At 49.2% G+C, this 6000-nt stretch overlaps 1 protein-coding gene across 3 annotated transcripts in view; it reads right to left on the bottom strand.

Moving 5' to 3' along the window:
• Window positions 1-5385, bottom strand: part of OSBPL8 (oxysterol binding protein like 8) — a 234558-nt gene extending 229173 nt beyond the window's left edge. For all 3 annotated transcript variants that reach the window (XM_038756016.1, XM_038756014.1, XM_038756015.1), the window contains exon 1: window positions 5305-5385. The gene's annotated coding sequence lies outside the window, so the exon portion shown is untranslated. The remainder of the gene's footprint in view (window positions 1-5304) is intronic.
• Between the last annotated feature and the right edge of the window lie 615 nt (window positions 5386-6000).

Here is a 6000-nt window from a genome sequence, read left to right on the forward strand (position 1 = left end):
CATTCTTCCCATCTCACAAGCCCGCAACCTTAGTGTCATCCTTGACTCCGCTCTCATTCACCCCATACATCCAATCCGCCACCAAAACCTGCAGGTCCCACCTCCACAACATCACCAACATCCACCCTTTCCTCTCCAACCAAACAGCCACCTTGTTGGTACAATCTCTCATCCTATCCTGACTGGATTACTGCATCGGCCTCTTTTTTGATCTCCCATCCTCCTGTCTCTCCCCGCTTCAGTCTATACTTCACTCTGCTGCCCGAATTATTTCTGTGGAGAAATGCTCCGGGCATGTCACTCTCCTCCTCAAAAATCTCCAGTGGTTGTCTGTTAACCTACGAATCAAGCAAAAACTCCTCACTCTCGGCTTCAGGGCTCTCCATCACCTCACCCCTTCCTACCTCACCTCCCTTCTCTCCTTCTACAGCCCAGCCCGCACCCTCCGCTCCTCTGCCGCTAACCTCCTCACTGTGCCTCGTCCTCGCCTGTCCCATCGTCGACCCCGGGTCCATGTCCTACCTCTGGCCTGGAATGCCCTCCCTCTACATATGCGCCAAACTAGCTCTCTTCCTCCCTTCAAAGCCCTGCTGTGGGCTCACCTCCTCCAGGAGGCCTTCCCAGACTGAGCCTCCCTTTTCCACAGCTCCCCCCGATCGTCCCCACTTCCTCCCTCTGCCCGACCCCCTTCCCCTCCCAACAGCACTTGTGTATATTTGTACATATTTATTACTCTATTTTATTAATGATGTGTCTATATATCTATAATTCTATTTATCTATTTTGATGGTATTGACACCTGTCTACTTGTTTTGTTTCGTCGTCTGTCTCCCCCTTCTAGACTGTGAGCCCGCTGTTGGGTAGGGATTGTCTCTATCTGTTGCCGAATTGTACTTTCCAAGCACTTAGTACAGTGCTCTGCACACAGTAAGTGCTCAGTAAATACGATTGAATGAAATGAATGAATGAAGTTTCGTAAAGACAAGTCATCTTATGGGAGCAGCCGGGGGATCCGCTTTCTGTCCACCGGGGTGGAGGCTCCAGAGCCGCCAGCCCTTGTCTCAGCCCAGGAAGCCTAAGAAAAGTTTCCAAGGTCACACCAGAAGACAGCCTATTCCAAGAAGAGACAAGGCCAGCTGGTCCAATTTATACATATTCTGAGGTTCAGCTTCATTCAATGTTGGCAATTTCAGCTGCCCCTCAGAGCAAGGCACAGGCAATAACTGAAAAGTTATTACATTCCAAAATTTTAAAAATGTTTTTAAAACCTTTCTAAATCCTCATAAACTAAGAGATTTATTTTAAAGGCTAGATCTTAGTCTCCATCAAGGACATCAACCTATTCATTTACTCTAGGAACAGACAGGGAAAAGAGAGATGAAAAGTTCACTAGGAAGGCAAAATCAAAGACACCCAATCTCAAAGTCAAGAGGGCAATACAAAACTAAATAATGGCAAGAGTGCTCAGGTAAATAATTCCATTTCTTATGAAAACCTAATACTTTTGGGGGGTGTCCATTACAGAGTCCAGAAAAATCTGTCCTCGTTCCAATATGCCAAATCTGAAAATAAGAATTGTGTTAAGTAAAAGGTTTATGTCACTAATGGCTTACAGGCAGTCCTCGTGGCTCGTGATACGGCTAGTTCCTGAAAACTGTCAGAATACAAAACATCGACCAGTTTACTCTTAGGAAAAATATTACAAGCTGAGGATTGGCTCCTGAACCAAGGTCAGATACCCTGTTTTTCCAGTTACCCAGAATTTACTACAACTACATGAAGGTTTTTCTATTGGGTTAGAAAGGTTCTACAATCCAGTTGCTGACTTTTCATCAGAAATAAAATTCAAGGGTCAACACTTCTTGATCACTCCACCTGGCCGTCAGGTGATTGATTCCCTCCCCACCCAGCCACAGCCTCTCCCATTCCATCCTCCTCATCGTGACCTTTTTTAAAAAGCTGCTTCCCCATTTTTCTGAAAAAAGCTGCATCTGGAGTGAAATGATTTATATGACATGGGGAGGGGTGTTATTTTATCAATGGAATTCACTGAGCCCTGACTGTGTGCGGAGCACTGTACCAAGGGTTTAGAAGAGTGCAATAAAACAGAATCGGTGGACACATCCCTGCCCACAATGACCTCTAACAGTCTCCGGGGGGAGAATTTCAATTTCTCTATTCCCCACTCTGAATTTTAATTCCATCAGGGCGTTCCGATCTAGTTTAATGCCGATTGCGACCCTTTTTTCCTCAACTGCTCTACGGGGATCATGGTGACGGAGGAGGGCCGGCTCCCCAAAAGCCTTAGGAGACCGTCTGAAGTTTCGGCAGGGAATGCATCAGATGAAATAACGTCCTCTGCCAAGCGCTTCGTGCAGTGCTTGGCACCTGGTATGTGCTCAGAAGATACCAATAATCTCCCCCTCCCCATCCCCCCAGCCCTACCTCCTTTCCCTCCCCACAGCACCTGTATATATGTTTGTACAGATTTACTACTATATTTTACTTGCACATATTTACTGTTCTATTTATTTTGTTAATATATTTTGTTTTGTTGCCTGTCTCCCCCTTCTAGACTGTGAGCCCGCTGTTGGGTAGGGACCGTCTCTATATGTTGCCAACCTGTACTTCCCAAGCGCTTAGTACAGTCCTCTGCACACAGTAAGTGCTCAATAAATACGATTGACTATGTCCGGCGTGCCTCTTGGGGGTGGGGTGCCTGTAAAAGCAGTGTGACTTGGTGGCAAGAGCCAGGGCTTGGGAGTCGGAGGTGGTGGTTCTCTGTCTCCCCCTTCTAGACTGTGAGCCCGCTGTTGGGTAGGGACCATCTCTATGTGTTGCCGACTTGTACTTCCCAAGCGCTCAGTACAGTGCTCTGCACACAGTAAGCGCTCAATAAATACGATTGATTGATTGACTGGTGGGTTCCAATCCCGGCTCCGCCACTTGTCAGCTGCATGCCCTCGGGCAAGTCAATCAATCACATTTATTGAGCACTTACTGTGTGCAGAGCACTGTACTAAGCGCTTGGGAAGTACAAGTTGGCAACATATACAGACAGTCCCTACCCAACAGTGGGCTCACAGTCTAGAAAGTCACTTCACTTCGCCTCAGCTCCCTCATCTGTCAAACGGGGACTAAGACCATGAGTCCCCCGCGGGGCAACCTCATCACCTTGCACCCGCCCCAGCGCTTAGAACAGTGCTGGGCACATAGTAAGCGCTTAACAAACACCAACGTTATTATTATTACAGAGAAGCAGCGTGGCTCAATGGAAAGAGCACAGGCTTGGGAGTCAGAGGCCATCCCGGCTCCACCAATTGTCAGCTGTGTGACTTTGGGCAAGTCACTTCATCATCATCAACCATATTTATCGAGCGCTTACTATGTGCAGAGCACTGTACTAAGAGCTTGGGAAGTACAAATTGGCAACATATAGAGACAGTCCCTACCCAACAGTGGGCTCACAGTCTAAAAGTCTACTTCACTTCTCTGTGCCTCAGTTCCCTCATCTGTAAAATGGGGATTAAGACTGTGAGCCCCCCGTGGGACAACTTGATCACCTTGTGACCTCCCCAGTGCTTAGAACAGTGCCTTGCACATAGTAAGCGCTTAATAAATGCCATCATTATTACTAGACTGTCAGCCCGCTGTTGGGTAGGGACCGTCTCTACGTGTTGCCGACTTGTACTTCCCAAGCGCTTAGAACAGTGCCTTGCACATAGTAAGCGCTCAATAAATACGATTGATTGATTAATTATAAAGCGTCCCTGGGAAAGACGGTGGTGGGGGGCGCGGCTGGCCGGGGTGGGATAGTGGGCCGCAGATGCGGGCGGCGGCCGGGGCAGCTTGGGGACCCCGCCTCAATCAATCAATCGTATTTATTGAGCGCTTCCTGTGTGCAGAGCACTGTACAAGTTGGCAACGTATAGAGACGGTCCCTACCCAACAGTGGGCTCACAATCCCCGGCCCCCGGCGACGCTCTGGGCATGTTACTCCCCTCCTCAAAAATCTCCAGTGGCTACCAATCAATCTGCGCATCAGGCAGAGACTCCTCACCCTGGGCTTCAAGGCTGTCCATCCCCTCGCCCCCTCCTACCTCCCCTCCCTTCTCTCCTTCTTCTGCCCAGCCCGCACCCTCCGCTCCTCCGCCGCTAATCTCCTCACCGTACCTCGTTCTCGCCTGTCATCATCAATCGTATTTATAGAGCGCTTACTATGTGCAGAGCACTGTACTAAGCGCTTGGGAAGTACAAGTTGGCAACATATAGAGACGGTCCCTACCCAACAGCGGGCTCACAGTCTAGAAGGGGGAGACAGAGAACAAAACCAAACATACTAACAAAATAAAATAAATAGGATAGATATGTACAAGTGAAATAAATAAATAAATAGGGCAATAAACATGTACACACATATATACAGGTGCTGTGGGGAAGGGAAGGAGGTAAGATGGGGGGGGGGGATGGAGAGGGGGACGAGGGGGAGAGGAAGGAAGGGGCTCAGTCTGGGTCCCGCCGTCGACCCCCGGCCCACGTCATCCCCCGGGCCTGGAATGCCCTCCCTCTGCCCATCATCATCATCATCATCAATCGTATTTATTGAGCGCTTACTATGTGCAGAGCACTGTACTAAGCGCTTGGGAAGTACAAATTGGCAACATATAGAGACAGTCCCTACCCAACAGTGGGCTCACAGTCTAAAAGACTTTTAGTCTAAAGACTAAAAGACCACCCGCCAAGCTCGCTCTCTTCCTCCCTTCAAGGCCCTGCTGAGAGCTCACCTCCTCCAGGAGGCCTTCCCAGACTGAGCCCCCTCCTTCCTCTCCCCCTCCCCACCCTACCTTCTTCCCCTCCCCACAGCACCTGTATATATGTCTGTACGTATTTATTACTCTATTTATTTTACTTGTACATATCTATTCGATTTATTTTATTTTGTTAGTATGTTTGGTAGCTGTATATATGTACCTATGTTTGTACATATTTATTACTCTATTTATTTTACTTGTACATATCTATTCTATTTATTTTTTGTTAGTATGTTTGGTACCTATATATATGTACATATGTTCGTACATATTTATTACTCTATTTATTTATTTTACTTGCACATATCTATTCTATTTTGTTAGTATGTTGGGTTTTGTCTCCCCCTTCTAGACTGTGAGCCCACAGTTGGGTAGGGACTGTCTCTATATGTTGCCAACTTGGGACTTCCCAAGCGCTTAGCACAGTGCTCTGCACACAGAAAGCGCTCAATAAATACGATTGATGATGATGATGACGACCCGCAGCACTCACCGAGGCGTGAGGCGTCCGGGCAACCGTCCGATCGTGCCACAAACGGCTGCTGCCGAGGTCGTCGTCGTCGCCGCGGCTCCCGCTCCCTCCTCCTCCTCCTCCTCCTCCTCCTTCTCCTCAGCCGCCGCCGGCCGAGCAGGGCGGCGTCGCGGGCCGATGACGTCATCGCCCGCGTCACCGCCCCCGCGCTCCGATTGGCCGCCCCCTCCCCGCGCGCGCGCGCCGGCCACGCCCCCCGGCCACGCCCCCTCGGGTCACCTGACGGCGCGGGCGCGCGCGGGGGCGGAGCGCGTGATGGAGGCCTCGAGGCCTGAGGCGGGGGACCCCCACGCGAGCCCAATAGATAATGATACCATTTATTAAAAGCTTACTATCAATCAATCAATCGTATTTATTGAGCGCTTACTGTGCGCAGAGCACTGGACTAAGCGCTCGGGAAGGACAAGTTGGCAACATATAGAGACGGTCCCTACCCAACAGTGGGCTCACAGTCTAAGAGAATCAATCGTATTTATTGAGCGCTGACAATAGATAATGATAGCATTTATTAAGCGCTGACTATCAATCAATCAATCAATCGTATTTATTGATAGCTTACTGTGTGCAGAGCACTGTACTAAGCGCTCAGGAAGGACAAGTTGGCAACGTATAGAGATGGTCCCTACCCAACACTGGGCTCACAGTCTAAAAGAATCA

This window comes from Tachyglossus aculeatus, chromosome 14 (assembly GCF_015852505.1).
Source record: "Tachyglossus aculeatus isolate mTacAcu1 chromosome 14, mTacAcu1.pri, whole genome shotgun sequence".
Taxonomy (NCBI): Eukaryota; Metazoa; Chordata; class Mammalia; order Monotremata; family Tachyglossidae; genus Tachyglossus; species Tachyglossus aculeatus.